Below are 15,867 nucleotides of genomic sequence, written 5' to 3' on the forward strand. Positions count from 1 at the left end.
TTCAATATATTTTCTTCATTTCTTTTTTTTTTTTTTTTTTGAGACGGAGTTTCACTCTTGTTACCCAGGCTGGAGTGCAATGGCGCGATCTCGGCTCACCGCAACCTCCGCCTCCTGGGTTCAGGCAATTCTCCTGCCTCAGCCTCCCGAGTAGCTGGGATTACAGGTAGGCGCCACCATGCCCAGCTATTTTTTTGTATTTTTAGTAGAGACGGGGTTTCACCATGTTGACCAGGTTGGTCTTGATCTCTTGACCTCGTGATCCACCTTCCTCAGCCTCCCAAAGTGCTGGGATTACAGGCTTGAGCCACCACGCCCGGCCTTCATTTCTTTCCATATATTTTTCAAAGCTGTATTAAAGAGTTTGGTGATAATTTCAGTATCAGGGCCCATTGGGAACACATTTATTTTTAATTTTCCTCCTTATGATAGTCACACATTATTTTCTCTTTTTTTTTCGTATGTCTGATGCTATTTGACAAAGTGGACATTATATGTTTTATTTTAGAGAGGCTGGAATCTACAACAATCTCTTCAAAGATTGTAGTTATATTCTCAACATGGACAAAGCAGAACAACTACAACAACAAAAAGATTGCCTTTCTCCCATCACCACCACCCCTGCCCCTCAGGGAACGCAGTTAATTTTCCTGGAACTGCTAACTGTGAAACCTGTTACCTCTGCAGTTGGCTACAGCCGATGTCTCTGTTCTGTTTATCAATATCCAGTTGCTGCATTTTCAGCAGGGGGTCTGGGTGTCTACTCTGCATCTTTGTAATTTAGTGCTTGGCTGATATGGTTTGGATATCTGTCCTTGCCAAATCTCATGTTGAAATGTAATCCCCAGGGCTGGGTCCTAGTGGGAGCTGTTTGGGTCATGGGGGTAGATCTCTCATGAATGGCTTGGTGCCCTCCCACAGTCATGAGTAAGTTCTCTTTGCTCTATATTATTATTATTATTATTATTATTATTATTATTTTTCCACATAAAAAGAGGTTTATTTAGATGTTAGAATCATCTAGTGATTGAACAAAATTGGACATGAACCCACCCAGGCCCAGGGCTGGGCTGCAGGTCACTGCGCTGAGATCCGCATGGATTTCACATGAACGGGGATGGTCACGGGCTCGATGGCCATTGTGCTTTGAAACTTTTTTCCAACAGACAGCTGTGACTGCAGTTTTCAGATGTGCTCTGGCCTTCAAGGATGGCGGGGGGCCATGTGGGGGTTGGTGTCCTCTGTATAAAAAGTGCTGTCCCAGGATCTTCCTGACGGACACCCTGGGGCATTTGAGTGATTCCGGAGAGGGCAGCTCGGCCTCCTTCAGGCTACCACCGCCGGACATTCTCACCAGCAACCGACCAAAAAGCATCAGAGTCTCTGTGAACCTGGCTGTGATGGTAAGAACCCAGTGTTTTCTAATCTAAGACTTGTATGCAGAACACAGAAAACTGCAGTTAGGAACACCCTACAAAACTGAACAGGATTTTCCAAAAATATTTTTTACGTTACTTTAAATAATTTACAAAAAGCTACAAAAATCATATTTACTGGGACGCGTCTGTTAAATAAAAGCATCGTTTCATGTTGATGTACGTATATACAGGGGTATGTATAACAGACTCCTGCTCCCCTCCCGGCAACCACAGACCATCACACACACGCATGACACATGCATGGCTACGCCGCTTTCCACAAATACCCGGAACCCAGGACGGAATCCACAGCTCGAGGGCTTAGACCTTCACTACTGAGCTGCCGCCACTGTCCTCCCCGGAGCTGTCGCTAAAGTCACTGGCGTCACTGCCCAAGGCATCCTGGTCCTGGTCATCCCTATCGATCACCCTTCGCCGATACCTCAGGTCCAAAATGCTGTCCTCCAAGCCCGAGCTCCTCCTTTCATGCAAACTCAGCCCCTGCTGCACCTTCTTGCTTGGCCAGGGCCCTCCGTACTTCTTCGCCAGCAGGTGTGGGCTTCCAAAGACAGGGGTGGGCCCAGCCTGGGCCTCCCTGATGGCCGAGAAGGACGGGCCCTGCAGAGGCAGCCCCAGGTGGGAGCTGAAGAGGCCGGCCTGCCTGCCCCCCCCAGAAGACGCCCTTTCCAAAGTGGAAGAGCTGGGTGGACAGCAGTGGGGAGAAGCCAGCAAGGGGCAAGCTGGGCAGGCCCCGGGCGGGGTCCTCGGACCTCTTATCTCTCTCGATCCCGACGCCCCCACTCCATGCTGCATCTCTACCTTCGGAGCGCAGCGCCCACGAGTTGGGCAGCGGACTCTGGTGGGCAAAGTCTCTCCAGGGCAGCCTGGTCTCCAGCGTCCCTCTCAGCTCCGGGGCTGGGGGTCAGGAAGCCCCGGCTCCCACAGCCCATGTGAAAGGTCCCCCCGCACCTGCTGCCTCAGTGCCTGCTGTGGCACAGATGGGCAGCTGACCAAAAGCACTTTTGGCAGCAGGCTCGGTCCCTCGTGGGCTCTGGTGTCTGTGAACGTAAACGTTTTTCCTGCTCAGCGACAGCCCCTTGGCAGAGATGCTGGTGCTCCTGGGCGGTTCCGGATCCCCTCGGCCTGGAGCAGCGGGGAGCCCCTTCCCACCCCAGCCAAACAGACCAGCTGTACCCTGCGCCCCAGAGCTCTCTGTGCTTCTCGACTCTTCTGCCGGCTGTGGGACTCCCCGGTACTCTGGCTCCGGGCACACATGCCAGGCGGTGGGGCGGGCTCCTTCCTGCCCAGCACTTCTGGCCTGGCTGGGCCCCCTGTCCCGAGGGCAGCCGGGCCCTCTGCCTGAATTTCTGAACTGCTCACCGACTCATTGGCCTTTTCTGCCAAGAACTTCCGAATCTCCAGTTCGATGCTATCGTCGCTGTCCACCGAACTGCTGTCGTCAGACAGGGAGCCTGGGCTGGGAGCTGAGCCCTAGGACTCCGTGCGGAATGGATTCCCTTCGGAGTCAGAGGCGCAGGTGGAGGCAGAGGCCGGTCTCCTCACCCGGAAGGCGGGGGCCGTGTCCTGGCTCCCGGCACCCTCCTGCTTCGTCCTCTCTGTCGTGCCGCCAAAGACGCTGGGGGATTTCTTCGCGGGGCCCTTACCGCCGTCTGTCTTGGACTTGGAGAGGCAGCTCTTGAGCACCGGCGGCCTCCTGCCCTCCCAGTCTCTCCGGTGTCCTCCCAGTCTCTCCCGAGCCCTCCCGGCCTCTCCAGAACCCGCCCAGCTGCTCCAAGAAGTGCGTCTGCGTGGTGCTGAACCGGACCTTCTTCCTGCAGGCCGCCCTGGGATCCCTGCACCACTTCTTGTGCTTCCGCTTGGACCTTAACAAGTCTTTGATGGCCGTGTCCAGGTCCTCGTCACTGTCCAGGGAGCTGCTTTTGTCTTCGGAGCTCTCCTTCTCGTCTAGGCGCCGCGCCTCTTCTGTCCTTACCCTGGCCCTGTGACAGGCGAGCGGCGCCGTCCCCTCCGGGGGCCTCCCTGGCTTTGCCCTGGACCGGCAGCTCCCGGCCCTCACCGCCAGGCTCCGCTCTCCCCCGGCTGTGGTCAGCATCCTGGCCCCCGTCTTTCACTACCACCCGTGTTTTATTGGGCACGGATGGCTTCACCTGGCCGCAGCCTCTACGCTTCCTTTTGCAGCCCAGCAGTGGGTCCAGTGTTTTAGAGAGAGGGGCCTTGGGGCTGCTGGTCTGGCCGTTGGGGCCAGGCGGTGAAAGTGGGCACTGGGCAGCCTGCGGGCAGCTCTCACCTCTGGCCAGCAAACTCCCTGACTGCGCCTTGAGGGCCAAAAACGTCAGGATTTCCTGCTTGTTGCTGTCGTCGTTGTCCACGGAGCTACTGTCGCCGTCCGAGCGGGAAGGCACGTTGGCGGAGTGGAAAAGTGGGCTTGCGGACAGGGACCCGTCGCTGCCCTTCACGGGGGCCGGCAGGATAGTATTGGAAATGTCCAGGATCGCTTCCGCGCACATCAGCTAAGTCGACGTGTCTGCCCGGCACGAGGACCGTTCCACAAACTCGCTACTGGAAACCGGGCTCACAGGAGGCGGAGCTTTGGTTTCCTTCGGGAGCTTGGGGAAGTGATCAGTGTCCAGCCCCCGGGGCCAGGGTCCGTGGTCTTGGCGGGCACTTGCTTCTTCTTGCCGGGTGTTTTCCTGTGGGTTTCGGGCAAGGCACTTTTCGTGGCACTGCTTGTGCTGTGTGCAGGAGGGTCAGGCTGCCTCTCTTCGCGGAGCTGGACCCTCTGGGACGGGTCCCCGTCCGCCTCCTTGCGTGTTTTCTGCAGCTGGGACCGCTGGGTGGCCTCCTCGATGCCGTCGTCGCTGCTGGAGTCAGACGCCTCAGGCGCCTGTGCAGCGCTCGGGGCTCGCCCTCTTTTCCTTACGGCGCTGGCGCTCCTCTTCATCCCACTTTGATTCTGTGTTGCTTCTGAAGGGCGGCAGGGGGCTGCTGGCTTTGTGCTGCCCTCGTGCTCCCGAGTGGTTATGACCGTGGACCTGAGGTTTCTGGGCTGCAGGTTCATTTTTGCTAACCGCGGAGGTCTGCGGAAGGTGAGCTCCTTCTGGGCGCCCATCAGACCCTGCCGATGCACAACCCTCGCGGCCGGCTCTTGGTGGGATTTTAAGAGTGACTTGGCCGCCGAATTTTCGTTGGGGTCTGGTTTCTTGTCCACGGATCCATCACATTTTGGGTCTCATGCTATCTCTTTTCGTTTAGAAACTGTTCCATTTCCACCCTGATGCTCTGCTCAAAGGAGTCGCTGCTCACGCTGACTGGGGAGGCGGAGCCCTGGTCCTGGCTGAATCCCACTTGGCTGCCAGGGCCACTGCCTGAGCCAGGCGCAAGTTTTGAGGGACCCAGGGCAGTTGGGGCACTGCTGGGAGCCGGTTCTGGCTTACATCTACTGTCTCCACCGAAGGCCCTGGAAGGCTACTGGGCTGCGCCTGGCTGGACCCCGCCGGACCCGGGCTGTGTGGCACCACTCTTCGCCTTCAGGTACTCCTGGATGGCCTCCTCAATGTCCCAGTCCACGGAATCATCACTGTCTGAATCTAGCACCAATGGACCAAAATCGGCAGCTTCCTCCTCCCCCATGGGGTCAATGTCAGCCACAAGGCCACAGGTAGCCAAGGCGGGCGGCTCCTTGTGCACGGGGGGCTTGGCCGCCGGCCTGGAGTCGTGGCATCCCTTCGCCCTGTGGCCCCTCTGCGCGGCGAGCTCATAACTGGTGAGCGGAGCAGCCCCGTCGCGCTGCAGCGTAGTGATGAGCATCTGCACCCTGGCGCTCACCGCCGCGCTCTCCATGCCCTCGTCAGCCTCAGAGAAGCACCTGGGGAGCCTAAAGCTCCCTGGCGGGCCAAAGCCCTCCCATTTGGACTGGAGAGCAAGCACTGGAGGGGCGTTCATGAGAAACATTCTAGCAGGCGGGGAGGGACGCGCACAGGGGCGACGCTTTATTTCTCTGCTGGCTTCACATCCTCCAAAGGTTGGAAAGCGCTACCCATAAGAGAATGTCTGCAAATGCTTCTTTGCAGGTTAAAAAAGATGGCTATAAGCCGGGTGCGGTGGCTCAAGCCTGTAATCCCAGCACTTTGGGAGGCTGAGGCGGGTGGATCACGAGGTCAAGAGATCGAGACCATCCTGGTCAACATGGTGAAACCCCGTCTCTACTAAAAATACAAAAAATTAGCTGGGCATGGTGGCGTGTGCCTGTAATCCCAGCTACTCAGGAGGCTGAGGCAGGAGAATTGCCTGAACCCAGGAGGCGGAGGTTGCGGTGAGCCGAGATCGCGCCATTGCACTCCAGCCTGGGTAACAAGAGCGAAACTCCGTCTCAAAAAAAAAAAAAAAAAAAAAAAAGAAAGATGGCTATAAACCCAGGATCAGCAGGGCGGCATACGTAGATTCACTTTTGACCCAACCAGCAAGCTCTTGAAATTCTCTGAGTCCAGCTTGACCGGGATGAAGTGGCAGCCAGTGTTCCCACCCCCAGGGTCAGGTCTTCAACTCTCCACTTACACGCCGAGGCACCCTCTCGCTCCTTTTTATTTTTATTTATTTATTTATTTATTTATTTATTTATTGAGACGGAGTTTCGCTCTTGTTACCCAGGTTGGAGTGCAATGGCGCGATCTCGGCTCACCGCAACCTCCGCCTCCTGGGTTCAGGTAATTCTCCTGCCTCAGCCTCCTGAGTAGCTGGGATTACAGGCACGCACCACCATGCCCAGCTAATTTTTTGTATTTTTAGTAGAGACGGGGTTTCACCATGTTGATCAGGATGGTCTCGATCTCTTGACCTTGTGATCCACCCGCCTCGGCCTCCCAAAGTGCTGGGATTACAGGCTTGAGCCACCGCGCCCGGCACTCGCTCCTTTTTAAAAAGACTTTTGACTCCGCCCGGCCCCCGCCGCCTGCTGCGCAACCCCGCCTGCGCCGGCGTCCCGCCCCAGGGGGGCGGGCCGGAGGCTGCGGGGCCGGCGTGCTCAGCCCTCGGCCGGGGTGCAGGGAGAGGGCACGGGGGCGTCCGGCCGGGACCCGCCTCCCCGCCTCCCTGCGCGCCGCTGCCGCTGCCGCCCCCAGCCCCGCGCCCGGGCCGCGCTGTGGGAAGCGCGGGAGGGGACTTATTATTGTTTTAAATTTTTTGAGACTCAGTCTCAATCTGTCGCCCAGGCTGGAGTACAGTGGCGCAATCTCGGATCATGCAACCTCTGCCTCCTGGGTTCAAGCGATTCTTTTGCCTCAGTCTCTCGGGTAGCTGGGACTACAGACCTGCATCATTAGCTAATTTTTGTATTTTTAGTACAGACGGGGTTTCACCATATTGGCCAGGCTGGTCTGGAATTCCTGACCTCATTATCCGCCTACCTAGGCCCCCAAAGTGCCGAGATTACAGGCCTGGCCCCTGCTCTATTATTTTGAAAGAGAGTTGGTTGTTTAAAAGAACCTGGCTCCTCTCGCCCTGTTTCTTTTTTTTACCATGTGACATGCCTGCTTCCCGTTCCCCTTCCACCACAAGTAAAAGGCTCCTGAGGTTTCACCAGAAACTGCAGAGATGCTGGTGCCATGTTTGTACAACCTATACATCCATGAGCCAAATAAATCTTTTTTCTTTTTCTTTTTCTTTTTCTTTCTTTTTTTTTTTTTTTGAGACAGAGTTTCGCTCTTGTTACCCAGGCTGGAGTGCAATGGCGCGATCTCGGCTCACCGCAACCTCCGCCTCCTGGGTTCAAGCAATTCTCCTGCCTCAGCCTCTTGAGTAGCTGGGATTACAGGCACGTGCCACCATGCCCAGCTAATTTTTTGTATTTTTAGTAGAGACGGGGTTTCACCATGTTGACCAGGATGCTCTCGATCTCTTGACCTTGTGATCCACCCGCCGCGGCCTCCCAAAGTCCTGGGATTACAGGCTTGAGCCACCGCGCCCGGCCAAGCATATGAGTTTTGAGGGGATATACAGTTAGTTGAAATATATCTTTATTCTCTCTTGTCCATACCATAATGCTGGATTTCTTTTCTTTGCATTGTGATCTAAAATTTCAGGATAAACTTCTAGCTCATAATGTGGTCTAATTGGATTTTGTTTTGTAATTTTAGTATAGGGCATATAAAGGGAATATTCTGTGGGTCTGCATCATCCTCCCAAGGATTGCTGAATCCTTTAAGTGATGCATGTACAAAGTCATATGTAGAGTTTTCACTAGTGATGTTTTCCACAATAAGAATCATTTATGAAAGTGGTGGGACCTGCCACTTTGTCTTTCAGAACCATGGACAGTTCCACACGTCCTGGGATGAAGGGATCAAGAGTCTTCTTTCACCTAGATACCATGAAACATCAGGAGAAAAAGCTTAAGATGAACCTCAATAGTCATGAAATTGTGATTTTAAATATAGTCAGTAATCATAGTCTCAAATACTGCATTCTTTTCACCCCTCTTCCTACTCCTAATACTTTATTAGGCATGTATTTTGTGATCGTTGTCATAGAAGGGCCTGTTTAATGGTAACCTTAAGAAACTAGAAACCCCAGGACAACTAACATAACCAGATCTATTTAGCTTCATGGTCATTAGTATAGGGCATATAAAGGGAATGTTCATGATTATTGTCACAGAAGGGCCTGTTTCAGCAGAAGATGCCACTTTAGGCCAGTCTTGGTATGACACTATAGTGGCTGAAGAGCAATAGATTACATTTAGAACAAAACTGCCTGGAACTGAATTCTGGCCTCAAATCTTCATAATGGTGTTATCCTAGGCAAGTTACTTAACCTTTCTTCTGCACCTAATTTTCTTGAGCAACTTACCTATACTTTCTAGACTTCATTTCTTTCCTTTTCTTTTCTTTCTTTTCCTTCTCTCTCTCTCTTTCTCTCTCTCTCTTCTTTTCTTTTCTTTTCTTTTCTGTCTTCCTGTCTTCCTTTTTGATGGGGTTTTGCTCTTTTTGCCCAGACTGGAGTGTAATGGTGCAATCTCGGTTCACTGCAACCTCTGTCTTGCGGTTCAAGTGATTCTCCTGCCTCAGGCTCACAAGCAGCTGGGATTACAGGCGCATGCCACCACACCTGGATAATTTTGTATTTTTAGTAAAGGTGGGGTTTCGCCATGTTGGCCAGGCTGGTCTGAAACTACTGGCCTCAGGTGATCCACCTGCCTCGGCCTCCAAAGTGCTGGGATTACAGGCGTGAGTCACTGTACCTGGTCTAGGCTTCATTTCTTTATTATGGATAAGAACATTCTTTTCATGTGGTTGTGATAAACACTGAACAAATAACCTATGTGGGTACTTAAGCCAATGCTTGGAATATAGCAAGTGCCCTTTAAATGCAGTTATTATTATTATTATTATTATTATTATTATTATTATTTGAGACGGAGTCTTGCTCTTTCACCAGGCTGGAGTGCGGTGGCGCAATCTTGGCTCACTGCAACCTCCGTCTCCTGGGTTCAAGTGATTCTTCCTCCTTAGCCTCACGAGTAGCTGGGACCACAGGCAAGTGCCACCGTGCCTGGCTAATTTTTTTGTATTTTTAGTAGAGGTGGAGTTTCACCGTGTTGGCCAGGATGGTCTCGATCTCTTGACCTCATGATCCGCCCGCCTCAGCCTCCCAAAGTGCTGGCATTACAGGTGTGAGCCACCGTGCGTGGCCAGTCTTTATTATTATTATAGTTGTTGCTTTTGTTATTTTTCATGTAATACATTGAGAAAGTTTCTTTTTTATAGGTTCCCATGAATGCTATCCAAGGACTTGTTGAATAAGCAAGATTTGTTAAGATTGTAAAAATTCTCTAGTCCAACTAAAATTTTACAGAAGTTCCCAATATCTTTCTTCTTTTACTTTTCTTTTCTTTTTCTTTCTTTTTTTTTTTGAGATGGAGTCTCGCACTGTTGCCAGGGCTGGAGTGCAATAGCGCAATCTTTGCTCACTGCAACCTCTGCCTCCCAGGTTCAAGTGATTCTCCTGCCTCAGCCCCAGTAGCTGGGATCACAGGTGCCCGTCACCATGTCTGGCTATTTTGTTTTGTATTTTTAGTAGAGACAGGGTTTCGCTATGTTGGCCAGGCTGGTCTTGAACTCCTGACCTTGTGATCCTCCCATCTCGGCCTCCCAAAGTGCTGGGATCACAAGTGTGAGACCCTATGCCCAGCCATGTTCTCAGTATCTTATCCACAGATTTTCTTTGATTTCAGAGTGTTAGTCTTGGTTAGGGGCATCTTCTGGAGTTATAGTGTAGTCCTTGTACTTTGGGGAAAAAGTTATTTTAATAAAAGTGAAGTTCAATAATGTGGAAGCTGAGAGTTTCAAGATGTTTAATCTCTGAATCAACGGTAGAGCATTTACTTTCTCAATGGAAAGAGAAGAATGTACCAATTGCAAGGCAGTTAACAAATATGTGGTTTGCTTATTGTCAGTGCTAATAACAGTGTTTTTATTAGTCAAATGTCCTGTGTGGTATGTTCTTCCCAATAAACAGCTTTAAAGGCCTCTGCAAGAAAGGGCCTCTGGCCAGCACCATCCTCCAAGTCAAACGGGAAGAATCAATTAAGCAGAGGATACACCAATTAGTTCATGAAAAGTTCAAGCTTCAAGTTTTATAGAATTAAGTCCAATAATGAGAAAAGATTTGGACATAATATTCAACATATATCTTGAACACAGAAGGTGACATTTAGCTTTATAGGTCCCTGAGAATGTTTTACACTTTACTTTAATGAGATGCGTTGAGCACACATTTGATGTGTTAGGTGTTTTTGCCAAAGTATCTCATAGGTGTCTTTGCATAGGTAATCTGAGGTTGCCTTCAGGAAAGATAAGTTAGGCTGGGCGTGGTGGCTCACGCCTGTAATCCAAGCACTTTAGAGGTCAAGGTGGGTGGATCACCTGAGGTCAGGAGTTCAAGACCAGCCTGACCAAGATGGTGAAACCCCGTCTTTAAAAAAAGAAAAAAAGAAGAAGAAGAAAAAAAAAAGAAAGATAAATTATAAACTCATTTCTAGAAGGCTAAGTTCAAAATTTAGTGGCATAAGCAAGTAAACATTTCAAAGAAATACTGTCCATCTTTTTGCCATCCAGTAGAAAGATTGTACAACTGCAATGGGGTAGCCTCAATTTTTGCCCAGAAAGGAATCCTTAGAACTCATCATACTCAGATATATTCATTTTAAAATGAAATAAAAAACAATTAACAAATTTTGTGATATCCTGCACTAATATTTTTCAATATATATTTCTACCATTTGTTATTTCAAAATATGATTTCTAATTCTACATATATTCTATTGCAATTACATTATATATATATATGTATAATATTCATGGTGCCTTATACACACGAACACACTTGATCCTTACAATTCTGTACAGTTGTTAGGGAATAACTCATTATTCTGTTTTGACTAATAAATAAAGCCTAAAAAGATTAAATAAAACCCCAAAGGTGAGAGTCGTGAGCTCCTGGGCATACCGATCCCTTCACCTTCAAAACTGTCCTCGCTCCTCTCCTTTAAAAGTATGGGGGGAAAATCAGATTGATGGTATCTTCTTGTCCTAATAATTAACTGACTGAACAGAAAGATAGACTGAGACACTGTGGTAGACAATCTAGTATCAGAATTTTAAAACTTTATTCGGTCACCTCCATGTAGGTTTTTGTTGTTGTTGTCGTTGTTTGTTTGGTTTGGTTTTGTTTTGTTTTGTTTTGGTACATATAAGAACATGAAAGACAATGTTTAGGGAAATTGAATTGTAGCACCTAATGCAATTCCTCCAATTAGTAAGCTGTCAATGCTTGTTAAATAAATATATATACAAAGGTTAAAATTGGGAAGGGATAGAAGGAAGTGTAAGCAAGAACAGAAACACAAAGCTTCTTTATCCCTTAGATAAAATGATAAAATGTCGGTAAGTGAGGGGAGACCATTGGGGCTAAGAACAGAGGAATGTTTGGGAAAACCGTGAGAATGTGGGCCCTGACCTCTTGTGGAGGAGAGGGTGAGAAGCAAGGTAGCTTGCAGATTAACTGACTGAGGAATGCAGAAACTGCAAGGACTGGAGTGTGGTGTTGTGGTCATCAACCTCAGATCCACTGACTAGATGCTCACAGTTCTCCAAAAAATTTTAAAAGAGTGAGGTATTCTGCTTCTGGAGATTGATTCGGTAGGCCTAGGAGAGGGCCAGAAATAGTTACTTATAAAAGGTTCTCCATAGGATTTGGCATGACTCTGCATTCTAGACTTTGGTGTAATATCCAGGCCAATATAGGGATGGCAAAAAGAAGGATTCTACCTATAGAATGCCCTAGAGAGGTTGAGGGCAATAAGATTAAGGAAAGCCCACTCTGTTGCAACTAGAGGTGACTGCTGACACTTGAGAACTGACAAGAGGGTCAGAATGAGCAAAGGTGTGGAAGCAGAGAGAGTGATGAACAATCAGGGGGCAGTGAGGAGACTGGCCTGGCAGGAGCACGTTCTTAAAACTGGGAGGACTTTGGAACTGTAGGGTCAGAGGAGGCCAAGGGAGAAGCTTGGCATTGATAAGTAGGCTTATGTAAAATTAAATACTTGAGTAGGACTGAGGTATGAAAGAGTTAAGATGTGTTCAGTGGCCAAATGACTAAAGTTGAGAATGTTTTCAACTCAACCTGACTGAGCTACGTGGAAGAGTTGATAACTAGATATGAAGGGAATGGAGATAAATCCCTTACTTACTTTCTCCAGATGATACTTTCTACCAGTTTGTAAGTGGTAGAGCCAGGGATAGAATAGCTCTTGGGCTGGAGTACAAGGGTGGTTTTAGGGACAGAGGAATTTAGAGGTAGAGTGGGAACTTCTGAGACTGGGAAAGTAAGTCTCAGAGAAAGTAAGTCTCTGCAGAGAAGGAAGCTGTAGACTTGATAAGACACAATCCTGCACATTAGTTAATGATGTTAAGTATAGATGGGTTGGTTGACCTCTGATTGACAAGCAAAGATTCCACAGTGACTGTGCCTGGAGAAGCTGAGTTTCAAATGTTCTGAGGTAGGGAACAGCTTTATTTCAGAAAAACCACCACACTCTAGTATAATATTTTAGGAATAAAGTGTTCCATATAGGAATCACAGACTATACTAATATTTGAAAATCTAAGGGAGCAAATGTTGATGAAATCATGTTGTAGGCAGAATAAAGGTCTCCCAAGATGTCTATGTCCTAATCCCTGGAATCTGTGAAAATGTCACCTAATATGACAAAAGGAAGTTTTCAGATGTAATTAATTTGAGGCGCATGAGATAGGAATATTATCCTAGATTATTCAGGCAGGCCAAATATAATCACAATGGTCCTTATAAGTGAAAGAGGTAGCGGTAGAGTCAGAATTGGAGAAGGAGATGTGACCACAGAATCAGAGGTCAAAGTGATGGGAATGTTGACCTTGGAAGACGGAGGAAGGGGCCACAAGCCAAAGAATTCAGACAGCATTGAGAAGTGGAGAAGGTGAAGAAACACATTTTTCCCTGAGAGCTGCCACAGGAATGCAGCCTTGATGACACCTTATTTTAGGCCAGAGAGACTCATTTCAGCTCTGACCTCCAGAACTGCAAGATAATACATTTGTGTTGTTTTAAGCCACTGCAGCAGCAACAGGATACTAATACCAGTCACCATTGGACCTCTTGGAGGCAGCAGCTGTCAGGGAAGCATGTGCTGAAGTCCTCAGCCTGAAGCACAGGTGGGAGGTTCCCAGAATCCTTCGAGGAGATTGCTGTCATTCTCCAGAACCTCTGAGAAAGCTCCTACCATTCATCCCAGTCTGCACAGGTGACGCAGGTGGGTCTTCGGCTTAGCACAGAAGCCATCAAGAACCTCACATCTGCCTACTCCTCTGCCTGCAGCTCACTGTTGATGGGTAGAGGCCTGTCCCATCATCTCTTCTTGGCACCACATCTAATGCAAGTTTTTTTCCAACTGGAAAATGTGATCTGGAACTATACAGACAAGGGGATTCTGGGAGACATACTCCTTGCTTCTCTGCAGAGAAGGAGGCTGTTGATTTGATAAGACACAATCCTGCACATTAGTTAATGATAGTTAGTGTAGATGGGCTGGTTGACCTCTGATTGACAAGCAGAGATTCCACAGTTGATGTAAACTAGTGATGTGTTAAGAGACTTGTTTTAAACTCAGCAAATATTGTGTATGATGTGTCAGGGATTATGAAAAGAATGAACTCATGGTTTGTGCTATTTACCTCAGTATTACTGAAGAAGGATCTTAGAAGCCCACGGATCCAGCTGGAACTATTTTGTTTTTATTTTGGAGATGGAGTCTTGCTCTGTCACCCAGGCTGGAGTGTAGTGGCGCCATCTTGGCTCACCACAACCTCCACCTCCCGGGTTCCAGCAATTCTCCTGCCTCAGCCTCCTGAGTAGCTGGGACTACAGGCACATGCTGCCATGCCCAGCTAAGCTTTTGGCAGAGACAAAGTTTGACTGTGTTGCCCAGGCTGGTCTCGAACTCCCGAGCTCAGGCAATCAACCTGCCTTGGCCTCCCAAAGTGCTAGGATTACAGGCATGAGCCACCACGTCCAGCCTGAACTTTATTTATTTATTTATTTAAACTTTTATTTTAAGTTCAGGAATCCATATGTAGGTTTGTTATATAGGTAAACTTGTGTCATGGGGATTTATTGTATAGATGGTTTCATCACTGAGGTATTAAGCGTAGTACCCATCTTTTTTTTTCCTAATCCTTGCCCTCCTCCCAGCCTCCAATAGGTCCCAGGGTCTGTTGTTCCCCTCTTTGTGTACATGTGTTTTCATCATCTAACTTCCACTTATAAGTGAGAATGTGTGGCATTTGGCTTTCTAGTCCTGCCTTAGTTTTATAAGGATAATGACCTCCAGCTCCATTCATATGCCTGCAAAGGACATGATCTTGTACTTTTTTATAGCTGCATAGTATTCCATGGTATAGATGTACCATATTTTGTTTATCTGGTCTACCACTGATTGACATATAGGTTGATTCCATGTCTTTGCTATTGTGAATCATGCTGCAATGAACATACACACACATATATATTTTTAACATAATTATTTATATTCCTTTGGGTATATAACCAGTAATGGAATGCTGGGCTGAATGATATTTCTGTTTTTAAGTCTTTGAGGAATTGCCACATTGTATTCCACAATGGTTGAACTAATTTACACACCCACCAACAGCGTATAAGCATTCTTTTTTCTCAGCAACCTGGCCAGCATCTGTTACTTTTTGACTTTTTAGTAATAACCATTATGTCTGGTGTGAGATGGTATTTCACTGTGGCTCTCACTTGCATTTCTAGAATAATCAATGATGTTGCACTTTTTTCATATGATTGTTGGCTGTATAAATTTCTTCTTTTGAGAAATTCTGTTTGAGAAATGTCTGTTCATGTCCTTTGCCCACTTGTTAATGGGCTGTTTGTTTGCTTTTTCTTGTAAATTTCTTTAAGTTCCTTATAGATGCTGGATATTAGACCTCTGTCAGGTGCATAGTCAGAAAAACTTTCTCCCATTGTGTAGGTTGTCTATTTACTCTGTTGCTAGTTTCCAGTGCTGTACAGAAGCTCTTTAGATTAACTAGATCCCATTTGTCAATTTTTGTTTTTGTTGTAATTGCTTTCAGTGTCTTCATCATGAAATATTTTCCCATTCCTATGTCCTGGATGGTATTGCCTAGGTTGTCTTCTAGGGTTTTTATAGTTTTGGGTTTTACATTGAAGTCTTTACTCGATTTTGAGTTAATTTTTGTTTATGGTGTAAGGAAGGGGGTCCAGTTTCAATCTTTTGCATACGGCTAGCCAGTTATCTCAGCACCACTTATTGAGTAAGGAATCTTTCCCCATTGCTTGTTTTTGTTACATTTGCCTAAGATTAGATAGCTGTAGGTGTGCAGCTTCATTTCTGAGTTCTCTATTCTGTTCCATTGGTCTGTGTGTCTGTTTATGCACCAGTCCCATGCTGTTTTGGTTATTGTAGCCCTGCAGTATAGTTTGAAGTCAGATAGCGTAATGCCTCCAGCTTTGTCCTTTTTGCTTAGGATTGCCTTAGCCATTCAGGCTCTTTTTTGGTTCCATATGAATTTTAAAACAGCTTTGTCTTTTATTCTTTCTTTTCTTTCATTATTTCCTTCCTTCCTTTCTCTCTTCCTTCCTTCCTTTCTCTCTTCTTTCTTTCTTTCTCTCTCTTTCTTTCTTTCTTTCTTTCTTTCTTTCTTTCTTTCTTTCTTTCTTCTTTCTTTCTTTCTTCTTTCTTTCTTTTTCTGATGGAGCCTTGCTCTGTCACCAGGCTGGAGTGGAGTGGCATGATCTGGGCTACTGTAACCTCTGCCTCCAAGGTTCAAGCAATTCTTATGCCTCAGCCTCCCAA

General features: G+C 47.7%; 1 pseudogene; it reads right to left on the bottom strand.

Moving 5' to 3' along the window:
* Positions 1-1,739: 1,739 nt before the first annotated feature.
* LOC101054268 (protein phosphatase 1 regulatory subunit 26-like) lies at positions 1,740-5,390 on the bottom strand (annotated as a pseudogene).
* Positions 5,391-15,867: the final 10,477 nt, after the last annotated feature.

Source organism: Saimiri boliviensis, chromosome 4 (genome assembly GCF_048565385.1).
Source record: "Saimiri boliviensis isolate mSaiBol1 chromosome 4, mSaiBol1.pri, whole genome shotgun sequence".
Classification (NCBI taxonomy): Eukaryota; Metazoa; Chordata; class Mammalia; order Primates; family Cebidae; genus Saimiri; species Saimiri boliviensis.